General features: G+C 56.1%; 1 protein-coding gene across 1 annotated transcript in view; it reads right to left on the bottom strand.

The window, feature by feature from the left end:
* The window catches only part of JPH3 (junctophilin 3), a 74488-nt gene that overhangs the window by 16772 nt on the left and 31677 nt on the right, over positions 1-26039 (bottom strand). The gene's annotated exons all lie outside the window — the stretch shown is intronic.

Here is a 26039-nt window from a genome sequence, read left to right on the forward strand (position 1 = left end):
GTCACTTCAGTCGTGTCTGACTCTGTGCGACCCCACAGACGTCAGCTCACCAGGCTCCCCCACCCCTGGGATTCTCCAGGCTACAGTCACTACAGGGTATTAATTCTCCACTTCTCTGGAACCTTTGATCTCAGGCCAAAATAACTCCCAGAAAGTGACCCCCACTTCACTTGCCCCTCTGAGAGCAACCTAGGTTTCCCAGGATCCCCATCAACTCTCAAGAAGGTATGACGGGGGTGAGTGTTGGCATCCAGGCTCCATCCACCTCCTTCTCCACCTGGGGCACGTTATGCCTCTCTGGGTCTCAAACAGTGATCCTGTGGGATCTCGGTAAAGGTTCCTGAGACAGGGCATAGATGGCACACAGCTCAGTTTTCCTTATTAGTGGCTTTTTCATAGAAGAGGTTTGCACTGTGGTGTAATTTACATATCATAATTATGACATAATAATTTCTCCTATTTAACAGTACAGTTCAATGATATTCAGGGTACTTAGAGTCCTGTAACTGTCACCATAACCGGATTTTACATTTTCAGTACCACTAAGAAATCTCATGCCCATTAGCCCTCATGCCCGTTCCCAGGCTCAGGCAGCAGGCAGCCTGCTGTTCTGTAGTTGTTTTGATGGAAGTATTTCTCTGGGGAGGAATTAAGGGCTGGCGCTAGCAGGGGAAGGGCGGCTTTGTTTGAACTGGGTGCAGCTGAGGGGGTGGGAGACTGGGGGGCAGGGCCACGCTGCAGCCCCCTTCCTGCTCTCCATGGTGCCTGGCCACTTCTGAACTTCCTTTGCTTTGGACAGTTCCTCTCTGAGTTAGGAAATACAACAAACTCTGTGGATGACAGAAACCAACACAATACTGTAAAGCAATTATCCTCCAATTAAAAATAAATTAAAAAAAATACACCCAACACTAGAAAACTACCCTCCTGGAATGAAAGAGGAAACGGCAGAGAGGAGGGTATAAAACTCAACCCAGACGCAGACACGCCCTCCCACGACAGGGATCCGTCACCGCCAGACACCGCCTGGAAGAGCAGGGCTCGCTCGTCCCCTCGCTCCAGGTGGGCTGACCGCCACGCGCTGGACACGTAGGGACACAGGGACTCCGAGCACAGGGGGAGGGCCTGCCCTGAGGGAGTGGACGGCCTGATGGGGAGGCTGGTTTGGACATGTCCATGGAGCAGTGTGCGCTGGCCATACTCTGGAGTGGACACAGGCCTCCCCGAAGCCTGAGAGGAAGGAGCTGGCCAGGCAAACAGTCCTGGGATGAAGTGGCAGCCAGGGCTAAGGCCCGGGGCAGGGGAACAAGCCGTGTGCTGGAGAAGCTGGGGAGGCCAAGGCAAGGGTCTGCCTCATAGCGGGGCAGTGGGACCAACCCAGAAGATGTAGGTTTAAAACCTTCCAGTGCCGGGCTGTTGTGACTGGATGCTGTCTTTAAAATTAAAAAAAAAAAAATATATATATATATATATACACACACACACAGAGACTTACACACATATGTGTATATATAGAAATGTGAGTTCTTTTTTTAAAAAAAGGTTTAAATAAAAACTGTGGAGGATGAGTGTAAACTCCCCTTCCACCCTCCCCATCTACTCAGCTCCACAGAGCTGAGCAGACAGTGGCTCTGTCGTGTCCGATTCTTTGTGACCCCATGGACTGTAGCCCGCCAGGCTCCTCTGTCCATGAGATTATCCAGGCAAGAATACCAGGGTGGGTTGCCATTCCCTTCTCCAGGGGATCTTCCCGACCCAGGGATGGAACTCGAGTCTCCTGCATTACAGGTGGATTCTTTAGCACCTGAGCCACCAAGGAAGCCCCCAGCCCTATAGTTCAGTTCAGTTCAGTCGCTCAGTCGTGTCCAACTCTGCGACCCCATGAATCACAGCACGCCAGGCCTCCCTGTCCATCACCAACTCCCGGAGTTCACTCAAACTCATGTCCACAGAGTCGGTGACGCCATCCAGCCATCTCATTCTCTGTCGTCCCTTCTCCTCTCGCCCCCAACCTTTCCCAGCATCAGAGTCTTTTCCAGTGAGTCAACTCGTCGCATGAGGTGGCCAAAGTATTGCAGTTTCAGCTTTAGCATCAGTCCTTCCAATGAACACCCAGGATTGATCTCCTTTAGAATGGACTGGTTGGATCTCCTTGCAGTATAAGGGACTCTCAAGAGTCTTCTCCAACACCACCGTTCAAAAGCATCCATTCTTTGGCAATCAGCCTTCTTCACAGTCCAACTCTCACATCCATACATGACCACGGGAAAAACCATAGCCTTGACTAGATGGACCTTTGTTGGCAAACTAATGTCTCTGCTTTTTAATATACTATCTAGGTTGGTCATAACTTTCCTTCCAAGGAGTAAGCGTCTTTTAATTTCATGGCTGCAATCAGCATCCACAGTGATTTTGGAGCCCAAAAAAACAAAGTTTGACACTGCTGCCACTGTTTCCCCATCTATTTCCCATGAAGTGATGGGACCAGATGCAATGATCTTTGTTTTCTGAATGTTAAGCTTCAAGCCAACCTTTTCACTCTCCTCTTTCACTTTCATCAAGAGGCTTTTGAGTTCCTCTTCACTTTCTGCCCTATAGTAACCACTGTTAACTCTGGTCAACACCCTTCCAGCTCTCTTTCTACATAAAGGGATCCCTTCCTTCTCCAAAGTTCACTTTATGCCACTTTGTTTTTAGGAAAAACCTATGTTCATCCCTGTTTTCCATCGTTCATATGAGAAGAGAGGAAAATCGAAAACAGAGTTCAGGGCTGGCTGTGCGGTGGAGGGGCCAAGCCCCTTCCCAGGGAGTCACAGCCAGAGTCTCAGCATCAGCCACCAGCACTGTGACCTCTGCCAGAATCTGGGGCATTTTCTTAAAAAATATAATTTTATTTCTTTATTTTGGCTGTGCTGGGTCTTTGTCTGTTGCATGGGCTTTTCTCTAGTTGCGGCGAGCAGGGGCCACGCTCGAGTTGGGGTGGGAGGGCTTCTCACTGCCACGGCTTCTCCTGCTGTGGAGCACAGGCTCTAGGGCACGTGGGCTTCAGTTGTTGGGGCTCACAGGCTTAGTTGCTCCGTGGCACGTGGGATCTTCCTGGAGCAGGGGTCGATCCCACGTCTCCTGCACTGGCAGGCAGATTCTCTACCACTGAGCTGCCCGGGAAGCCCCTGTGATTTGCCTGGACTTCCTTGTGCATCTGAGAGCCGGTGGCGTCCCCAGGTCCTTGCAGTTTAGTTGCTCAGTTGTGTCCGCCTCTTTGTGACCCCACGGACTGAAGTCCTACTTCTTTGCTTCGGAGAGAGTTCGTACACGTGTTCTGCTTTTGGATAGCGCGGGAAACCTGCACGTACAGGAATGCTTGTTTGAATACGCCTGGGGTCACACTCCACATACTATTTCCTGAGACTTGCTTTTGCCTGTCACATGTCACACACATTTTGACGAACGAGTTCCCCATGGTTTTCCACACAGTTTCTGAAGCCTGTAGGGCATGGACGACACAGGCTGCCACGCTAGGAAGTCTGGACACCGGCATCAGCCCTGCCCCCGACTCGGTTCTGCCTCTTGCCTCTTCCGTTGTTTTCGCCTTCCACTGTGTCTTGGCGATTGTTCCACACCAGCAAACGCAGGTCTGTCTTGTTCTCTTTCGTGGTTTTTTGTGCCAAACACATTGGGCCTGCCCCACAGACAGATGGGTAGGCTGCCCTCTACTCTCAGTTTGTTTTACAAATCAAAGGCCAGTGACATCCTTGTGCCTTTGGTATTGACACACAAATCCACCTTCAGGACACGTTTCCAGATGTGTGGCTGCCCGCTTCCCGCATCTCCAATTCAGTGGGACCCTTCTATGTTTTCCTTCCCAAGCTGACAGGTGAAACAATATTTTACCCTTGTAGTTTGAATCTGCACTTTGGTTATTAACAGTGAGGGTGGGTTTGTTGTTCATTTCAGGACTGTTTGTAAAGGTATGTCGAGGCTGCCAGCAACATCCCCTCTCCCCGTTTCGCAGGTGAGAACACCAAGGCCTCTGCAGGTAGGGCCCTGCTGGTACAGCTGGTGCGTTGACAAGCCCACCTGCGGTCTGAGCCAGGCAAGCCCAGAGAGAAGGGCCATGATCAAGGGGGTGGGGGGAGGCACACCCTAGTTGCCATGGCAACCCACATGCTCTCCCGCTCATTAGAAACCCAAGTCTCTTGAAGAGTTGATTTTCCATCGTCTCTCCCTCCTTCCCGCCACCTCCCTCCAGGCTGCAGTCTATGTTTAGAACGAGCACCCCCTTCTCCCCCCTCACCCCGCACCGCAAGCCCCCGCACACCAGGAATAGCAGGAGAGCTGCCGCCCCGTGAGTAGCCTATGTACCCACCCAGCGAGGGGGAAGACGGCGGATGCGCCAGCACTACGTTCCAGCGGCAGGCTGCATCCGCCAGGGGTTGTCTGTGCGCCCAGACAGGGTGGAGGCCAGGGACGGGGCTGGGCAGGGGGTGGGACAGAGGGGAGGGGACCGGGGTAAGGCCCCATGGAATCCACACTCACTTAAAACCCAGTTTAAAAAACCAGTTTAAAAGGAAGCAGGTCCCTGTTCTCTTTGGTTTGCCTACTTAATGCTTGAAACTTGAAATAACTCAGTTGTGTTCAGTTTCAAAAGGCACCAGACTGTCCACAACATCTGGACTGTGCCCAGGACTCTGGCCTTCACGGCTCTCCAAGAACCCTGAGGCGGCCCGCCCCGTCGCCCGGCAAATTTCTGTGACCCGGCTCAGCTCAGGGTGGCCCGTGTGCCCAACCCAATGTCCCCGGTCCCACGGAGCAGCAGGCAGTGGTGGCACGTGGGCCCCTCACCAACAACACTGGCCACACTGCAGGGTTGGAATGGGAGGTGGGGCCAGGAGAGGTCAGGGGCAAGCGGCCGCAAACCTGCCCCTGGGATAAAGGACAAGACCCTATGCGCTGTCCCACTGAACTGCCCTGAGTCAACACATATGCCAAGGATCAGGCATGTCACGATGCTGACGCCGAGCATCAGGGCCCTCTGGGTCAGGGACCCGGATGACCACTGTACCTACAGCCCACCCAGTGCCCTGCTTACCCTACGGCCCCCTCTGTGATGGCAACGCTGCCTCTCAACTCCAGGAGGCACTGGCCCTGCGATCTCTGACCAAGGTCACTTCTGTGGGGAAGTCTTTCTTGCACCCCCCACCCTTTCCCCTTGGCACTCAGGGCCCAGATCCTGTTCCTGCCTCAGCATGGATGCTCCGTGAGCAGCATCTTCCTTCTTCCTTCCAAGTACCAAGGACAGCAGCAAGGGGGCAGACCGGCCCCACCAGGCATCCGGGTATTGGACAGATGGTGGATGGATGGTGCAGGTGAGTGATTCTCCAGGAACATTGGCTCCCCCACCCTGCCCCATCCCAGTCCCTTGAGAATGGCTGTGCCCGTCTCCAGCATCCGTCTGGGGCACAGGTATCTCAGAAGACACTCCCCTGACGAATGAGGATGGAACGGCATGGCCAGTGGGGGATGGCACCATAGGTGAGGGATGGACCTTAGTCCAGGGTCCACCCATGGATCCAGCACCTGGCCATTCACACAGCAGAATTCACGGGTGCTACTGGCTGGGTGATAAACAAAACCAGGCCAGGTAGGCCATGTGCACCTAGGCCTGCGGGCTGGCCCTGCACTGAGATCCTGCGGGTGTTACCTGTGGGCTCCCTCCTCCAGGCCTCAGTTCCAGGAGGAGTGGAGACAAAGGCCGCTCAGAGGTGGCGCCAACTTTCTGCCAGGTCCCTGTACCTGGGCCCCTGTAGGTGCAGCAATCACCCACCCATGCCCATTTGGAAGCCCCCCTGGTGACCCCATCACTACTTTTGCCCCTGCAGAGTGACAGCAAGCTCAATCAGGGCCTCAGGCTTGTAGGAACTGGCTGCCAGTGGTGGGATGGGCCTCGCTCAGTCCCTGACTTGCTGTAGGAAGTCCCCACAGCCCGGGAAGGGCTGAGCTATGCTGGTGAAAAAGTCAGTTGCTCAGTCGTGTCCAAATCTTTATGATCCCATGGACTGTAACCCACCCAGCTTCTCTGTTCATGGGATTCTCCAGGCAAGAACGCTGGAGTGGGTAGCCATTCCCTTCTCCAAGGGATCTGCCTCACCCAGGGATCAAACCCAGGTCTCCTGCATTGCAGGCGGGTTCTTAACCGTCTGAGCCACCAGGGAGCTGTGCTGGAGGCAGAGCTAAAGGAACAGCTCCCACAGCCTCCTGGACACAGGGCTGGGCTCCATATGTAGCTGGATTCTTGCTGTGTGATGCTGGACCCCCATTTCCTCCAATGTTTGTTCCTTCTCCTCCCTCCAACTGCTCCAGGTCCTCTGCCTGCAGTGGCACTTTCTTCACGAAGTCCTCCGGGTCTCCAGCTTCTCTGAGCCCCGGAGCCCCTAAACATAAGCTCCTCAGCCAGAGTGAGCACATGAAGGCCCCTGCAGGCCGGGCACAGGGTCGTGCCCTTGATCAGCTGCCGGTCTCGCCACGAACGTCATTAATCCTCCTCCCTCTGCGCCATCCAGCCTGCCCCCCACCAACCCGGGCTGGCGGCTCTCAGGCATCTGGCTTACCAGTCCCAGCAACCTGACGACCCACACTTTCCATGCGGCATCCATCCCAGTGGCTGGTGTGAGGATCACCCCGCTTTACAGAGGAGAACGCTGTGGCCCAGGGGAGGTTGATAAGCTGCCTCGGGTGACAGATGGGGCAGGGGGTAAGATCCTGCCCACTGAGCTCAGGTGCCCGCTCCTCCCACTCTGATGAAGCTCCAGTCTGGGCACAGGCTGCTGTCTAACAGTAACCAGTCTCTCCTTTTTTTTTTCAGCATCTCCCAAGTCAGGTGTGGGTGGAACAAGACACCTGGTCTGGGCTTGGAGCCCCACCCTGCAGGTGAGCCTCCTGGATTGGGAATCTACCCACTGACCCGACACTTCCTGCAGGTGTGCAGGGGGGACCGGGGCTTTCCAGCCAACTTCACCCGGGAGGACCCAGGGTGGACCCTGACCCTGGACTGCAGACATCCCTTGACCCACGGGACACGAGACGGTAGACACCAACAGCACCTCAAGGCTCTGTGCCCAGCTGGAGAAGCTGGGGGAGGCTTCATAACTAATCATCAGTTCTCCAAAGGCAGAGCTGCTCTGGCTCAAGCTCCTGGGACCTCACAGAGAATTAATGTGATGTTTGTAGAAAGTCTGGAGCTCCCCGGAGGGCAGATCTGGGCGAGTGCTTGGAGCAGGCAGGAGGAGCCCCGCCCAGCGAGGTGGCCCGAGGGGGTAGGGGCTCGGAGGCCTGGTCCCAGGGGAGGAAGGGGAAGAGGTGGCACTGGCATCTAGCTCTTTAGTCAGTAATTTGAGGGCACAAAGGGCTCAGCACCGGCCATGAAAGATCTCTTTAGAGATTGAGCCCCAACCACTGCCAGGGAGGGAAGGATAAGACCTTGCCCCCTCCATCAGCTCTTCTGACTCTTCCTGGATAATGGGCAGGGCCTGCCTGATGGGCCATTCTTTGTGAAATGAAGCCCCCCAGCCCTCACATGACAGACAGAGAGACGTTATCACCTCCTCTATGAAATTAAGCAGGATGAACGCTCAGCTGTGCTCACCAGCTCCCCACCCAAGTCGCACTAGTGGGGCCCGGATTTGAGATGGACCAGAAAGGGTGGGAGCAGGCACCTCACCTCCAAACACCTGTACGAGGGATGGGGCTTGATAGGACCCCAAATCCTGGTGTCCACATCAGAGAATGCAGCATGGTGCTGGAGCAAGGCTGCCCCCAAGTTCCAGGTCAGCCCCAGCCAAGGCCCAGCTCTCATGCGTTCAGGCAGCAAATGTGGCGAGTCTGGGTGGAGACCAGGAGGACTTCCTGGAGAAAGTGCCACTGCAGGCAGAGGACCTGGAGTAGTCAGAGGGAAGACAAGTAACAAACATTGCAGGAACTGGGGGGCCAGCATGCTCCGCTCGTTGATGCACAGCTAAAGAAAAGAAACACCCAAAGCAGGAAGGACAGAGCCTGAACACTCCACTCATGGGCCAGTGCCCATGGAGCTAGAGGGTAGTGTGACACTTGTAGACAGAATCAGAGGCCCCTCTTAGGGCAGGGCACTGCCACTCACAGCCCACCAGCCAAATCCAGCTGATGCCTGGAGCTGAGAGTGGGTTTTGCATTTTCAATGATTTTAGGAAAAATGAATTCCTCGCTCGCTCCTTGGAAGAAAAGCTATGACAAACCTAGACAGTGTATTAAAAAGCAGAGATGTTACTTTGCCGACAAAGATCCATACAGTCAAAGCTACGGTTTTTCCAGTAGTCTTGTATGGACGTGAGAGTTGGACTATAAAGAAGGCTGAACACCAAAAAATTGATGGTTTTGAACTGTGGTGTTGGAGAAGACTCTTGAGAGTCCCTTGGACTGCATGAAGATCCAACCAGTCCATTCTAAAGGAAATCAGTCCTGAATATTCATTGGAAGGACTGATGATGAAGCTGAAACTCCAATACTTTGGCCACCTGATGCGAAGAGCTGATTCATTGGAAAAGACCCTGATGCTGGGAAAGACTGAAGGCAGGAGGAGAAGGGGACGATAGAGGATGAGATGGTTGGATGGCATCACTGCCTCAATGGACATGAGTTTGAACAAACTCTGGAAGATGGTGAAAGACAAGGAAGCCTGGCACACTGCAGTCCATGGGGTCGAAAAGAGTCAGACAGGACTGAGCAACCGAACAATAACAACAAATGGTGGTCCAGTGCTAACACTCCAAGCTCCCAACGGAGGAGGCCCGGGTTCGATCCCTGGCCAGGGAACCAGATTCCACATGCCGAAACCCAAACCCAGTGCAGCCAAATAAATAATTCAAAATAAATAAATATTTTTTAAAAAAATTAAAAAAGAGATGATTCTATGACAGGGAGCTCAGGGCCACCAAAGCCTAAAATATTTACTGTCTCATCGTTTACAGAAAAGCGTGTTGATAATGACGGAGGGGAACTTTGCAGGCCAAGGACTCACACCACTCGAGCTCCAAGGCCCTGAAATGGAGGCGCCTTGCTCAGGAGCCCAGCTGCCACCACCCAGGGCCAGGACCAGGTTCTCCATGCGGCTGTGGGGTAGTGGTTCACGGGCTGCCTGGGGTCAGGGCCAACCGTTAGCTCTGACCTCAAAGCCACGACGAGCCACCTGCCAACTGGGGACGGAACACTCTGGACAAGAGACAAAGTGCTTTGTCTGAACAGCCTCAGGAAATGGAGGAGTGTGGACGTGTCGCCAGGGTGAGCTGGGCCGGGCGGGACGTGGCGGAGACTGGGCGTGGGCAGGCAGGTGCAGGCAGGGGACAGTTTCAGAGGCTGGCGAGTGGACAGCATCCTGCGTCCCGTCCCCTCTGCCCCCAGCTTGGAGCCACAGGGGAAGGCGTGGCGAGCACTTCGTGTTGGGGCTCACAGGAGACCATTCCCACAGTGGTCAGGCGTCAGCCTATGGTCCTTATCATGGACACAATCTCACAGCAAGGCCCAAGCTCAAGGCCCAAGGAGGAAGGGGTCTCCACCCCGACCGGCAGGTGGGAGAGACCACAGTCCTTGTCAGCCCTGACCTGCTTCTTGGACCGGCCCTTGAGGTGAGACAGGAGGTTCCTGGCAGGCCCATGGTCCAGGGCAGGGTTCCCTGAGCGCTCCCTGGGGAAGAAGGGTCTAGTCTGACCATTCGCAGTGAGCCCCTTACTGAAGACAATGCCTGTCGGCACGTGCCCCTTGTGGGTATAGACCCAAAAGAACTGAAAACAGGGTCTCAAAAAGATATCTGCAAACCCACATTCATACCAGGATTATTCACAACAGCCAAAGCGTGGAAGTGACCCACGTGTCCATCAACAGACTCGTGAACAAACAAATGTGGTCCATCCACAAAGTGGAGTATCATTCAGCCTCAGAAAGGAGGATTCTGACACACATCACCACACGGATGTACCTTGACCTTAGGCTCAGTAAAATAAGCCGGATGCAAGACATTGTATAACTCCACTTTCGTGAGGTTCCGAGAACCTCCAGGCTCACACAAAGAGTAAAAGGGCTGTGGCCGGGAGCTGGGGAAGGGGCTGAGGCTGGGGATGGGGCTGGGAAGGGGCTGGGGATCCAACTCTTGTCTCTTTCATCTCCTGAATTGGTAGGTGGATTCTTTACCACTATCACTACCGGGGAAGCCCATACATAATCGTGCTGCCACTGGTCAAGAATCTGTCTGCCAATGCAGGAGGTGCAAGAGACGCGGCTTCTATCCCTGGGTTGGGAAGATCCCCTAGAGTAGGAATGGCAACCCACTCCATTGTTCTTGCCTGGGAAATCCCACGGACAGAAGAGCCCGGTGGACTACAGTCCACGGGCTCACAGAGAGTTGGAGATGACTGAGTGACCTAAGCACAGCATGTTACGTATGTTTTACAAAAATTTTTTACATTAAAAAAAAAATGCTGCAGGCACCAAGGGCCAGAAAGGGTGGACAGCTCACTCTGGAGAGGTTCACGTCCACAAGTGGGCGCCCCGGTCTGCTCCCATAGCCCCTCGTGGTGTTCCTCCCACCCCCTGCCCAAACCCACGACAGATGGTCTGGATCACTGACAAAGCCCTTCCATTGAGCCCAGACTTGGCTTCAGAATCCTTCTCAACCCAGAGCCCAAGGCAGCCTCTGCCCATCAGACAAGGTGGGGGGTGGTGCTCACCCCAGGGCCTCACAACTCGTGCAGCCCAGTGCCAGGCCCCAGATGCAGGGCAGGCCATCTCAGGCCCTGGCTGGGCCCCCTGGCTGGCCAGATGCCTCCGCCAGAGCCAGTGATGACCGAGGTCACGGCCACGGTGGCACCCTGCCTGTGCTCGCGCCCTTGTTCAGCTACTTCACGCAATTACTGGGCCTGTCAAGTCTCCTGCCGGGCAGACAGCTAACAAGGGCACGTTCAGTCGGAAAGGGCAGGAGCCGGGCTGTGGCGGGGGCAGACGCCGCACTCCAGGCCAGCAGCCAGCCCGGCTCCCAGCCGCCTGCCCACCAGGCTGGGGTTCAGACTCCCATAGACTCTGCCAGCAGCCGCCCAGCAGCTTGTCCAGCTTCCCCACAGCAGGAAATGGGGAGCACAGCCCTGCAGCACCCCACCTCCCTGCCACCAGCACCCACATTTGGGGTCAACGGCAAGTCTCCCTTCTCACTGTCCTCCCTGGGCCCAGGGTCTGTGTCAGAACCCACGGTGGAGAGACGGGGGCAGAGGGAGATACAGAGATGGAACCCCTGTCCCAATGCTTTTCCCAAAAGGCAAACACAGAACTCTCTACCCAGATGTCATGTTTGGGGTTCAAATCATGGCCCCGCCGTTGAACAGTTGTGACCCTCAGGAGAGGACTTTCACCCACTCTTTCTCATTCGTAAAGTATTTGCTGAGTATCTTCTCAGTGCCAGGTTCTCACCTGGCCCTGGAGATGCTGGTCAACAAACAGGCAAAGCCCTGCACCCAAAGAGCAAGAGTCTGGGGCAGGTGGGGTGGAGGAAGCCAGGTCCCACCTCCCTAAGACAGGCAACACAGGGCTACCGCAGGGCCCGAATCCTGGGGCTCAGGGAAGGCTGCACAGAAGAGTGGACACTAGGTCCTCAAGAATGACCGCCCTGTGACCAGGTGTGGCCGGAATGGCTGCTGCCCACCCAGGAACCATTGGCCCCACTCCTGCATAGCAGCACATGGCCGCCCAGAAGACTACATTTTCCAGCCTCCCTTGAAGCTGGGTGGCCATGTGACTCTGTTCTAGCCAATGGGGTGTGAGCTCAGTGACATGTGCACCTTGGAGGGGACAGTGTGGATGTTTCATGCAAGACATAAGCACCTCCTTTGCACTGCTATGAGCTTCTTATTGTGGCAAACTATATGGAGTTAATCCTTCTGCAGCGTGCAATTCAGCAGCAGGGATGACATCCACAGTGTCGTGTGACCATCAGCATGATCTATTTCAAACCCATTTCCAGTACCCCAAACAGAATCTCAGAATTCTCCTCTTCTAGGTATTTCACTTGAATGGAGTCAGATAGGACTTGTCCTTTTGTCTGGCTTCTGTCACTCAGCACCACGTCCCCGGGGTTCATCCACGTTACAGCCTGTATCAGACCTTAAAACCGATGTTATTTTAGGTCTTGTCAATCTGCCTCCTTCCTAACACACCAGGTGCTGTGGACTGAGTTTTGTACCCCCTGAAATTTTTATGTGAAGCCCTACCACTGAAATGTGACTGTATTTGGTGACAGCACTTATAGGAGGTCCTTATGGATAAATGAGGTCGCAAGGGTGGGGCCCCCATCCAGCAGAACTGGTGTTCTTAGAGGAAGGGGAAGAGAGCTCTCCGCACACACAGAGGACACGTCACATGAGGACAGAGATGGTGCTGCCTGCCCCAGGGAGAGAGGCCAGAGCTGACCCCGCGGGCACCCTGACCTCAAACTCTGCAGACTCCAGACCTGGGAGAGACCATGTCTTATGTAAGGCCTGTGTCTGAGAGATTTTGTCACACATCTAAGACACCAGGGAAAGAGTAGGACAAGGATGCCAGGAATGGGTTAGGGTGAGGAAGGTGCTGTGTTTCCTCAGCTGTGAAGCAGGCACACGGGCTCCTGTGCTGCCCTGAGGGCCAGTGAAGATGGGACACAGAGGCCCCAGTGCGACCAGTGGCATCCCGCTCAGCTGACCAGCTCGGGGAGGCCAGTTCATGGTCGGGGCACTGATGAGTTAACTCTGGGGGTTGCTGGCAACCCTGGAGAGACCCATTCATCCAAGCCCCACTGTCATTGCCCCGCGTTCGGCAGCCCCACTCAGGTCAGCTTGCAGAGGGTGGCCGGGCAGCGGCAAAAGGTAACCCGTGCGGGGCCGTGACGGCAGTGGAGCAGCCGAGATTCCAGGTGTGCTCGGGCCCCGTGCTGTGTGCACTTGCCTCCCGCCTCATGTAACCCCGACTCCCCAGGAGGCGGGCCGGGCAGGGGCATGGATGGAGACAGGTGCTCGGTTCTCCACGTACTGGTAGGGACACCAGCTGATGCTGTGCTGATTGGCAGTAAGTATTCTGACTGCCACTCCTGGGAATAGTCATGATTGTTGAGGGGAAAGAGGAAATGAAAATCAAAACCAAAACAGAAAATGATCCTGTCCTACAGACAGAGAAACCAGCTCAGCAAGGAGAGGCAACATTGCCAAGGCGGCCACTGGCCTGAGGCCAGTTCTGCACCTCGTGTGCGGGATTCTGTGCTCACGGGGGTTGGCGGGCGGGGCTGTTGTTGATGGAGGTCCCCACCTCCTGCCGAACACACACCAGCAAGACTTTGAAGGAGGAAGACCAGGGCCATGATGAGGCTGGAGACACGAGCCACAGCCCTTTCTAGCCCCAGAGCACTACCCCCTGACCCCCGAGGGAAACGGTGGCACACAGCCCTCGTCCACGGTGGACCACGGGAGCCTGCATAGCCACGCCCTTTGGGTGCTTGGCAACAAACAGGAGCTTGTCTGCAGTGACAATGCTTTCCTGGAGCCAAACCAGGGCAGGGATTTATTTTGAGTCCTTGTCGGGAGGTGCCAGGTGACCAGTGCATGTGTGTGGTCACCCTTCCACAAGAAGACGGTAGACTGGTGACCAGAACCTGAAAAACAGTGTCTGTGGGCGGTGAGAGGAACAGAGTCTGGCAGGAGAATCCTGATTCCCGAGTTAGTGTTTAGGTAGCCTGTTGTGAGTTCCCACCGCCCTGAAGATCCCAAGGTGGAAATATTCCTGAGGGCTTCCTGGAGGCAGGGACATGCTGAGCATTCTACAAGTGTCCTCCCGGTCCATCCCAACTGCCCCCCAAGAGTGTGTCTATCATCACACCTGACATACTGACAGGGAAACCAAGGCTCAGTGAAGGCTCACGCTAGGTCAGCCCACCACGGCTTGCCTGACCGTACAGGCCCCAACCCTTACTACTCAGACATGTTTCTCTTTATTAGAGAGGCCCCCTCCTTCTCTTTCTCACTCCTGTACCTACTGGGTGCTGAGAAGGAAACAATCATAACTTCAGGGAACTCACAACCCAACAGACAGACAAAAACTCCTGCACCGCCAGACAGACGCCAACACAGAGGGGAAGAGAAAGTGCTTTGGGATTACAGAAAGGGAGCAGTTGATCCCTGCCTCAATCAGGGATGAGTTCAGAAAGGAATATCTGAACTGGGTCTTGAGGGGTGCACAGGAGTTGGCTGGTGGAGCTGAGGCATTCCAAGCACAGGGAACAACGTGTGCAAAGAAGAGGCTGCCCAGAGGGTGGTGGGGTGGGTGTGTGGGACAGAGGGCCAGGGTACAAGGGCAGCCGTCCAGCTGGGGATCTGCACTTTATCCTGAGGCCTGGAAGCACTGGGACAGACAAGAGCAGACTACTGACCCTACGGCTGCAGATGTGCGTGTCTGTCCACTGCAGAGATGACACCTTCCATGCACGCAGTCTCTCACCAGCCCCCCACCGGTGGGTGGCTGCACTGAGACCTGAGACTCACAGCTGGAACTCTACTGCCTACACCGCCCCTCCCCCCAGCCCAGAGGCCCAGGGCAGGGCTAGGAGCTCAAGGGAGAGAAGCCAGAGAAGCCAAGGTGGGATGGGAGAGCGATCAACAGCCGCCAGCATTCCTGACACTGCAAGGAACCTCAGTGGCAGCTGAGGTTCGGGGAGGGGTCAGGGTCCTGGGCAGCTTCAGTCCCTTCCCCGAGGGACCCCAGCCAGGTAGGATTCTGCAGTAACCCCTCTGGAAGATGAGCTCACCAGGGCCTTGGGGCTGGAGGGACCGGGTCTCCCTGGTGACAGCTAGAGACAAGTCAGTTCTGTCCCCAGCAGGGCCCTACTGCTCCCTCAGGACAGCACTGTGGCTGAGGGCTCCAAGTCAGGCGGGTCAGTGCAGAGCAGCTGCACACCCCTGCTGGGGAAGAGGTCCCTCCCTTAGTGCCCACCAAACCCAGCCCAGAGCTCTCCCGGGCATCACCCCGGGGAGGCCTGCCCTAGAGCACGGGGCAGCTCTGCCTCCCGGGGCGGGTGCCTCCAACTAACACACAGAACCCACAGGGGAGAGACACGAACATTCACTAAAACCCAAGCTGCCGACAGATCTCCCAAGAAGATGCCGAGGTGGCCAACAAGCACAGGGAAAGATGCTCGAAATGTCAATCGAAACCACAAGGAGGGACTTCCTTGGTGGTCCAGTGGCTAAAACTCCATGCTCCCAATTGCAAGGGGCCAGGGTTCGATCCCTGGTCAGGGAACTAGATCCCACGTGCTACAACTGAAGATCCTGCGTGCCACAACTAAGGCCTGGCAGAGTAAAATTAAATAAATAAATAAAATTAAAAAAAAAAAAACATGCAAGGAGATCCACTCCACACCCACGGGGGCGGCTAGAATCAGAGACGCATGGGAACAAGTCAGGGAGGATGCCGAGACACAGGATCCAGTACTGATGGGGAAGTCAAAGGAGCGGACTGTGGGAAACAGCGGGGCAGCACCTCTGAACATTAAACCCAGAACTGCCATTCGGCCCAGCAATTCCTCTCCCAGGTACCCACCCAAGAGAACTGAAAATGAACAGCCACCCAAATATTCGTACATGAACGTTCACAGCAACACCGTTCATAACAGACAGAAGTAGAAACAACCCAACTGCCCATCAACTGGGGAGCAGATTGACAACATGAGATCCGTGCACATGGCGGGCTGTCACTCGGGTGGGGAGGGAGGAGCTCACACACAGGCTATAGCGGGGCTGAACCCTGACAGCACGACAACACTGCACTGAATGAAGCCGCCAGATAAGCCACACCACCTACTGTGCGACTCCACTTGCAAATGGAAAGAAGTTAGATCTGTGGCTGCCGGGGGCGGGAGGCTGCTAAGGGGGACAGGTTTCTTTTTGGGGTGGTGGAAATGTTCTGAAAGCAGCAAAGACGGCTGCACCACTTTGAACACTCTAGAGACCACTGGTCGTGCACTTTAAAGAGTGACTTGATGGTATGTGAATGTTGTCTTCACGGGAAGAAGCGTGGCTGAGGCACCTCTAACCTTCCACATGGACAGGAGAACGTGCCTTGAGAGTGCTCCCTTCCAGAGCTGGACAGAGGTTTGCTTGCCCAGTGGCCCCCATCAGGGACCTTTCCTACTCCACTGCACTCCTGATGGGGTGTCAGGATGTCCATCCTCTGACCACACCCCTCACATCTCAGGTGGGCACATGATCCAGCCTGGCCAATCAGCAAATTCTATCGGCAAGGGCAATTAGCAGGCAGGTGACTCCTGCAGAGCCAAGCTGAGCCTTTCCAGACCATCACTATATGGGCCCTGGGAGAAAACCATCTCACCTTCCCGCCAGGACTGAGAACTCTAAGGAGTATGTGAAGGCAGACCTGGTGGCCTTCCCCACCGCATGCAGAGAACCTGCTGGAGAGTGGAATTAACACACAGAGGAAAGCAGAACCAAGAAAGGGAAAGAATGACAGAGCCCTGACATCTGAATCCCTGGATCCAGCTGTGCCTGAAGCCAACCCAGCGACTGGGAGCCAACACAGTGCCTCTCTGCTTGAGCTACTCTGAATGACGATGCTACTGCTTGCAACAGAGTCCTGATTAATGGAGCCAAGTCACATTCTACACAGACTTCAGGTTTAGAGAAAACTTCAAGTGGTCAAAATGACTCTTAAAGATCCCCCAAAGTACATACACTGAGCGGCTCTATTATGCAGAATACACAGGTCTTTAAACAATAGAAACCAGTAAGTTCAGAGGTGCTTACACACCGGATGTTCTGTTCTTCCCAGCTTCTGTTTCTCCCTCCTGCCTTGTCGCTGATAAGGCTGAATCCATAACTTTTTTGGCCTGTGTCATGCAGCATGTGGGATCTTAGTTCCCCAAGCAGGGATCAAACCTGGGTCTCCTTGCAGTGGAAGCATGAGGTCTTAATCACTGGACCACCAGGGAATTTCCAAATCCGTAACTTCAGTGCTCACATAGTATATGACTCCTCTGGATACCAGACAGGCTGGGAGAAGATGACCCCTCCCCTCTGGCAGAGCCCATAAGTGGATCTTTCGAGAGGCAAAGGGAGCCAGGGCAGAGTCTGGGGTGGCAGTGGGGGTAGGTGGGGGTGCTGTTGGCAGACAAAGCCTGAAGCTCATATTGGAGCAGAGGCTGGGCATTGTGAGAACAGGGTGGTCAGCAAGCAGTGACCAAGGAAACCCCTTCTATTTCCCCAAGCCATCTGCAAGCCGCACCCCTCCCAAAACACACCCCTTAGATGAGGATAAGGCAGCTTCTCATGGAAGATATTCAAGGTTAGAAAAACCATGGGAAAGCTAAAGTGGCCCCTCAGAGCTTGGGACATGATGACCCAGAGCACAGAAGACCCTGAGACCCAAAGACACTTTGTAGGGAAGCAGGGAGCTCCCCAGGAGAGTAGTAAGTTTTGTTCCAAGCCCTCCGGAGGCCAGCCTGACTCCAGAGGCAGGAGCTGTGATCACAGGAGTTGAAGTGAGGCATTCACATCCGCAGGAGCCGTGGCCATGGGGCAGTCGTGCAGAGTGCAGACCCCAAGTTCACATCCAGTGGGAACCTCCGAGTGGGGCCTTCTTTGGAACAGGGTCTTTGCAGATGTAATAAAGTGAGACTGGATGGTGGCGGCCCTAAATCCAATGACATGTCCTCATAAGAAGGAAGGACAGACACCGGCAGAGGTTGGAGGGATGCCTGGACACCCAGGAGCTGGAAGAGACAGGAAGGACCGCCCCCACCACCCCGCTAGAGAATCCAGAGAGATGGTGACGCTGCCCACAGCCTGACGCTGGACTTCTGGCTCCAGGACTAGGAGAGAACATTCCCACTGTTTAAGCCCACCCCATTTGTGGCACTTTGATATGACAGCCCCAGGACACTCACACAAAGGATCAGGAATGTTCCCCAGAGGACTAGCGTGGCCGGACCCACAGTGTGTGCAGATAAGCACAGCGATCCTCTTATCCAGGACCACCTACGAGGCCGCTGCAGTCAGCGATACCAAAGAACGCTTTTTAACAATGCCCCATCCCCAAAAGGAGGTGATTTAAAATAATCATTATTCTTGCTTATGCGTCCAGGTGTCCCCAAGTGTCCCTCTGCCTCACCCCCAGGGACGGGGGCTCCCAGGGCGTGTTGTCACAGCGACGGCAGAAGTACAAGGAGAGTGAGCAGAAACACAGCGAGCCTCCAAGGGCCTCAGCCTGGGCCGGGCCCTCCATCACTCCAGGCCGGTCCCGCAAACCAGGCAAAGCCCGTGGCTGTGCCTCCAGGGGGCGGACCACAGTCACAGGGCCAAGGGCATGGGGGTGAGGAACAGACAAGTAACCTACACACGTGCCTGCCTGTTCCAGGCTGCAGTGAGGCGAACTTCGATTTGATGAAACTCCTCAGTTTAAACTCAAATTAAACTCGGATCTGACGAGTGTGGATATGGTCGTTTCCACATCTAGGGAGGCAGGCACTCGGGTGAGGAGACAGGCTCCATGGCTGCCCAGGGGTAAAGGGGTCAAGGGCAGGGGAGTCTCCCCTACACCCCTCACCCCTCTTGCCTGTCTTTCCCAGTGACATGCCACTCTTCACAGCGACCCCACTGGGCACATCGTCTCTTCAGCCCATTTCACAGGGTTGAAACTGGAGACCCAGGGAGTGTATGACCCTTGCCTGAGGCCACAGACCTACTAACAGCAGATCAGTTTACTGTTTCCCTCAACAACGGGAAAGAAACAGGCTCGGGAAGTAACAGAAGGGCATGGGTTTAGATTAGGATGAAAAATCCCTGCGCCACCAAGTCTGGGGACAGGTTGCCAAGGCCACATGGGAGGCCTGTCCTCCAGGGCCGTGGAAAAGGAGGCCACAGCTTCTCTGAGAAGGGGCGAGTTCAACAGTCCCCAACCCAAAACCTCAAGCCAGGGCTCTCCTGGACACGGCCAACACAGGGCCCAGGTCACCCCAGGCGCCTCCCAATGCCAGGTGGGAAAGCTGCCCATGGGTGAGTCAGAGCTCCGCGCGTCTGTCTGACAAGTGGCCCAGAGCAAAGTGGGCAGCGATCCTAATCCCATCTGACAGCCTGAATCCCCGACCCCACGCGTGAGGACCGGAGGTGACAGAGGTGTGGGCACAGGCTGGCACCCCCAAGCCAACACCCTCCAGGCCCCGGGAAGCAACTCACAGACGCGACACGCAGGCCCAAGGCCAAGTGCTCCTGGGTCTCTGGGGTGGAGCCAGGTCTGGGGGCTCTGTGGCCTCGCACCTCCTGGGGCCCTCAGGCTGGCCCCTGACCCAGGAATTCCCAGGACCCGGCATCCCACTCCCCAGCCTCTTCTGCTCCTTCTTTTTTTTTTAATGTCGGGAGGCCAGAGCCAGAACAGATGGCTGTCGCCCACCAGAAGGCCTCTCCTGGCGTGTGGCCGGCCCTCCCCCGGAGGCAGGAAGCCGCATGTACTCCTCACCGAGAGTCCATCTCCGCTGGGCCTGGAAGCATGGCTGCAGAGCAGGTCTCCTGCCGGGGGCGGGAAGGGGCCGGGCCTGCCCCCTCTAGAAGGGGGATACCAGGTGACACAGCCCGCCGGGTGCCAGAGCTGGGGGCTCATAGGCTTCCTACGGAGCTGCAGCAACCCAGAACAGTACACATTTATTATTCTATGGTTCCGGAGGTCAGAAGTCTGGAACGAATCTGTCTTACAGGCTAAACTGGGGCTGGTTCCTGATGGAGGTCCCCTCTTCCAGCGTCTGGAGGCACCAGCACCCCCTGGCTTGTGGCCACGTCATCCCGATCTCCACTTGCAACATCACTTACTCTGCCCTCTCGCCTCCCTGCAACAAGGACCCCTGTGACGACACTGGGCCCCCACCTAGGCAATCCTGAGTAGCGTCGAATGTAATCACATCCACCAAGTCCCTTTTCCCTAGGAAGGTCACACATCCGCAGGTTCCAGGGATTATCAGGATGTAGACTTCTTGGTCTGGGGGTAGGGGGCTGTTACTGGCTGACTGCAGGGAGAAACACCTCAATGACAGAGCAGTCACTCAAGGCCGCCCCACTGCCTCCTCTTGCAGCCCTCCCTCCCAGCCAAGGTAAGGTGAGGGAGCCTGTCGCCAGGCAACGAGGCAGCACCTTGCACACGTCACTCAGGCACACACACTTGCTCTAGGGGGTCGTGGTGGGAAAGACCTGTGCCAGCAGCAGAGCCGGGCAGACAAGAACAGTCTTAGCTGCCTTGTAAGACTGCAGGAGGGGACACAGACGTGGACCAGGCTTCCCAGGTGGCGCTGATGGTAAAGAACTGCCTGCCAATGCAGGAGACATAAGAGATGAGGGGTCGATCCTGGGTTGGGAAGATCCCCTAGGGGAGGGCATGGCCACTGACTCCCGTATTCTTGCCTGGAGATTCCCATGGACAGAGGAGCCTGGTGGGCTACAGTCCCTGGGGTTGCAAAGAATCAGACACGACTGAAGCGACTTAGCACACCCCTAACAGTTGGACACTGGTGGAGCACCCATAGACTATGACGCAGACGCCAGGGGAAAAAAGCCGACGTGGAAAGAGGTCTTTGACATAAGTGAGGGGAAAGGAAAGCAAGCTACAGAACAAGTCGACAGTACAATTCCTTCAGCACGACCCAGAATCCTGTGGGTGTGATACAGCTATCTGCACACAAGTTGAAAACACTGATTTCCTCTAAGAAGACGGACAGCCCACGGTGGGACCTGGCTACTCGACACTGGTCTGCCTTATGTGTGAGTGCTCCGTTAGTCAGTTGTGGCCAGCTCTTTACAACCCCAGGGACTGTAGCCCGCCAGGCTCCTCTCTCCATGGGATTCTCCCAGCAAGAACACTGCAGTGGTTGCCGTTTCCTTCTCCAGGGGATCTTCCCGACCCTGGGATTGAACCCTCATCCCTTGCACTGGCAGGCAGATTCTTTACCACTAGCGCCACCTGGGAAGCCATCTCCATTATTGCTTTAGTATTTTTACAAGGCTCTATTACTCTTACGTTTTAACAAGGAATGATATGAACGTATTTTAAACCCATAACAAACCACACCCCCACCCTGATTTCAGATCCTCAAATATTTTGTTTTCTTTAAGATGGAAAGATGCCCCAGTGAGAGAGCCCCAGGCAGTCTCCCCTGCATATAATGCTCCCTCCCTGTCCTGACCCACACCGGGCTCATGCACTGTCCCCCTGCCCCCAGGGCTCTGGGGATGACCTGCTGAAGACCTGTAACTGACAGGAGCAGAGAAGCCACAGCAGGGCTTCCCTGGTGGCTCAGTGGTAAAGAATCCACCTGCCGAAGCAGGCGGCATGGGTTCAATCCCTGGTCCGGGAAGATCACACACGCCGTGGAGCAACTAAGCCTGTGAGCCACACTATTGAGCCCGTGATCTAGAGCCCGGGAGCCACAACTGCCGAAGCCCATACACCCTAGAACCCGTGCTCTGCAACAAGAGAAGCCACCGTGACGAGAAGCCTGCACACTGCAACTAGACAGCAGTCCCTGCTCGCGGCAACGAGACAGCAGCCCGCGCAGCAATAAGAGAGACAGAGAGAAGCCACAGCAGAAAGCTTAAAGCAAACAGGTCTTCCCGAGGCCCAGACAGACGCCAGCCCAGGATCGACATAAAAATGGCAACTAGGGACGTTGATGCCTGTCCCTGAGCAGACCTCACCGAGGTTTCATGCATGAAGCCCTCCTGTCCAGGGGCAAGGCTGGATTTCAAGAGCACTTCATGGAAGGCAGCCAGCACCCCTCTATTCACAGAGCCCCCAGTCTGGGTCCAGGTCTGAAGGGGCTGAGAGCAGGCGCAGGGCAGCAGGCAGCGCTGAGATGTGATCTAGTCCTGCCTGGGCCACCGCCTGGCTCGGAGACCAGCTCCACCCTGCCAGCACGGGGGCCTGACTCTCAGCCAGGCTGCCCTCGGAGCCCACTCTCCCACCTCGCCAGCGGGGACCACCCCCGTTGTTCAGAAGGGCCGGCTGGTCTGGCACAAGGATACGGCATGCAGCCCCCTATGGGTGCAGGAGGGAGGAATGACTGCCCCCTGCCAGGAACTTGTCATCTTCCACCTAAACATCAGGTCAAGGTCCCTCCTAGCTCCACCTGCCCACGACTCTGCTCACTCAGCAAAGCATCAGGAGACAGGGGTATCAGCTGATGGGCAGCATGCGGGCCTGTGCCCACAGCCCTGCCGACCACCACAACCACCGGCAGCCTTGGCGCACCTCCTGCCCCCACACCCCTGCCCCACGGGGACCCCGCAGCCTGGAACCGCGAGGCCGCCCAGCCCATACCTCCTCCCCTTTCACTCCCGAGCACAGCGGTCACTCCCAGGAAACAGAGCTGGCTCCAAGCTCCAGGCCGCAGGTTTAGCGCCAGAGGGCAGCCTGGCCAAGAAGAGGCGGCGGGGACAGGGGTCCCTGTTCCACCACCCAGCCCCTCCCTCTCTGGTCCCCGCAGGGTCTCGGGGTGAGGACAGTGAGCTGTCACATTCACCAGACTCAGGCTCTGGTGTAACCCCTACAATCCAGGACCTTGGGGGAAATTTACCTCTCCTTCCCCGTGGAGCCAGCTGACCCACCAGGCCCCACAGCACACCTGGATCAGGACTGACCATATCTACAGGAGGTCGGGCCAGAGACAGACCGAGCCCAAGGGAACTTGCAGTTCTGTCCTGTGGGCTTTGCTGAGGATGCTGCCCTGCTGGACCACGGCAGGTCCGCCTCTCGCCCTGGAGAGTCTGCAGGCACCCAGGAGCAAGAGGGGACCTGTGATCCTCCCGGGATGGACGGTGTGGCTATGGCTCCTGGGGAACCTGGCCCAGCCCCACGGTGGCCACAGCCTTGCCTCCAGGTCTCAGAACCGGAGGAGGTGGCTGGGCCCCTGACGACGAGAAGGGGCGGGGCTAAGCATCTTCATTCATTCATTCATTCAGAACTAGCTTCATTCATTCAGAACGAGCTTCTGTGCAGACAAGACGCTGCTGAGAAGTCCCCAGGGTAGGCCAGCGGGGCCTCTGAGCCCGCCTGTCTCTGCAGACCGACCAGCCTGGCACACCTTCCCCTCAGCCCCGGCTCCATGTTACCTGACCGGGCAGGAAGCTCCTCCACCTCCCACCTCGGCCGCAGGCATGTCTGCTACCCCCCGGGGGCCAGCCAGCACCAGGATCCCAGGGGCTCCCCAGGAATGCAGGTTCTCAAGCCCCACCTGGATCTGCTGAGGCAGAAGTTCGGGGTGTGTGTGGGGGCGTCTGCATTTTACACATGTCCTGAGGGGGCTAGGGCAGGGCTCTGGAGCCCAGGTGGCACCCCCGTCGAGGAGCTTGGCATCTCTGGGCAGGCTGCCTACATGTCCCCGGTGATGCCAGCCCGCATGATGGGCAGCAATGATGGGGGCCAGCCTGCAGACCTGTCGCTCAGGAGGAACCCCAGCTCCCCATCTTAGCCATGTGGCCCGGCCCTGGCCCTAGGAGCCAGGGTGGGTGAGGTTCACCCTGAAACAGAGGGAACAGGACCCTGTCTGGGACCCTAAGCTCTGTGCCACCCCCTTTCCCAGGAAGGCCCATGCCCATCCTCATAGCAGCTGCCCTCCGCGAGGTCCCCGCACTGGGAGAGAGGACACACACACACTGAACCGTTTCTGGCTTGCTCGACTCAGCGACTGCGCCTTTCTAGGCCTGAGGATGCAGCTCGCTAACGCCAGGCCGGCTCCTGGCTGTGACAGTGACCACAGCCCGCCCGGGGCCAGCCACTCTGCGGCCCCACGCGGCTGCCGCGGCTGCTTTCACGCTCCGGTGGAGGGCTGGCCTCGGGGCTCCCGGGCGTTCACTGGCTTCACTCTCTAGGACGGCAGCCTCTGGCTTCTCTTTTTTTTTTGAATCTAAGCCCATTGAGAAATCGCAGGCAAGTGCAGCTCCTGCTGCAGCCTGGAATGGAGGCTTGTCCTCACCGTGTCTGGGGACCTCCCACCTCTGACTGTGGCCCAGGGCACCACGAGGCCGCCAGGCTGAGACCACATCAGGGTGTGCATTCACACCCACCTCCCCGCAAGGCCAGGGAGCAAGGGGAGGCGCCGACCCGGTTCAGGGGTCACTTGGGAGGGTAGCCAGGCCACACACTCGCTGAAGGCACTGCATGCTGCTCCATGCCATCTGTCCACAAGAACCCAGCCCGGAGAGGGTGAGTGCCCTCCCAAGGCTGCTCAGCAGTGGTGGGCCAGGCTGGACGTTCAGCAAGCCAGCAAGCAATACACGGAGCCACCCTCAGGCCTTTGCGGCAGGCAGGCAGTTGCATGGGGGTCCAGGTAGGGGTCCTCGGGGAGCTGGCTCTGAGCTCCGCCCACACTACCACCTCCACGTACTCCTTCTTAGAGACCAGCACCCCCCAGGTTCTGGGGGTGTGTCAGAAAACTGTCCTGCATCACATGTCCCCAGTCCCGAGAGGTTCACCTGAGTGACAGACTTTTAAATAAAATCAGAACTTCCCTGGTGATCCAGAGGCTAAGATGCCACACTTGCAATGCAGGGGGCCCGGGCTCAATCCCTGGTCAGGGAACTAGATCCCACATGCCACAACTCAGAGTTTGCACACCACAGCTAAAGATCCCGCATGCCGCAACAAAGACTGAAGATCCCATGCCCTACAACCAAGACCCGCGCAGCCAAACAAATAAATATTAGCAAAAATAAATACTCAATTCCGGGGAAAACTGTCCATGAAATCTTTGTGCTTCTGCCTCACAAGCCCCTAAATTTCTGACAACACTGACCCCCTGCCCTGTAAAGTGCCTCATATCCACTGAGGTCAACAAGACAAACACAAAAGGTAAAAAATAGATGAACTATTGGAAGGAAAGAAAAATGTCCAATGCCAGTGGGGTCTCTGGGTGATGCATGAGACCCACCCTTAGGCTGCTCCCTGCCTTTCATGTTCCATCATCCAGTTTTTCTATGTGGAGCAAGGGTTATATATTCATAAAGGAAAAAATAACTAGGGAACCAAATTTGATTGTAAAATATCAGAGAAGCAGTGATAAACGCTGCTCCTATTTATCGTTGAACACTTCCGGGGGAACTGGCAGGGGTGAACCGAGCAGGGCTGAACCCTGACATTCAGGCAGTAATTCCTTTTTCCCCTTGGCTTCTTGGAATGGGTTTCGTTCCCCTCTAAGACCTTGGATGTGAGCGGCAGATATCCTGCCAACAAACCACAGCCACCTTTTTTTGTTCTTTCAGTATGGATGGAAGGTCGCTGAAAACCAGAACCAAATGGGCTAAAGTTTTATTAGCGATGAGGTTGGGAAGGCCTGAGCCATAACTGAGCTGGGCGTCTCAGGAATAATCCCAGGAATTAAGCCAGGAATTCAGAATCATCCAGAAAGAGTCAGTGTCTGTCCTTCTGGACATCTCCTGTCCGGGCAGCCTGAGGCATCTAAAGTGCCCCACTCCTGTCCCAGGCCCCATGACCTTTGAGGCTGACCCCAGGGCCCTACCCTGACCCAGGAAAGTAGACAGATGGCCAGAAGCTCTCGACACACTCAAGCCAGGAATGGTTCCCTGAGAACCCAGGAGCGTGGCCACCCGGGGGCCCTGGTTTTCAACTGGATGGCTTCCTTCAACCCGGGGCTGGCAGTTCCTGCTGTCCACAGCCTCCCGCAGCAGCACAGGGTAGACCCAGGCTCACACACTTTCCTCTGCGCTTCCTGGGGGGACCCAGGGACCCCTTCTACCAGTTCTAAAGTTCCCACCCCTGCACCAATAAAAAAACACCTAAACAGCCAACACAGCGCCCGCCTACAGTCAACTCTGGACCCTGCTTAGGGTCTGGAGGCTGCTGAATCCACACAGTGAGCCCTGTGTTACTCTGAGAACAGCTGATGGCTGACAGCACCAAGTTGCGAGTGACTCCTGGGCCAGCGCCCACAGGCCAAC

The sequence above is a fragment of the Moschus berezovskii genome, chromosome 22 (genome assembly GCF_049115385.1).
Source record: "Moschus berezovskii isolate FMDL1 chromosome 22, NW_MosBer_1.0, whole genome shotgun sequence".
Taxonomy (NCBI): domain Eukaryota; kingdom Metazoa; phylum Chordata; class Mammalia; order Artiodactyla; family Moschidae; genus Moschus; species Moschus berezovskii.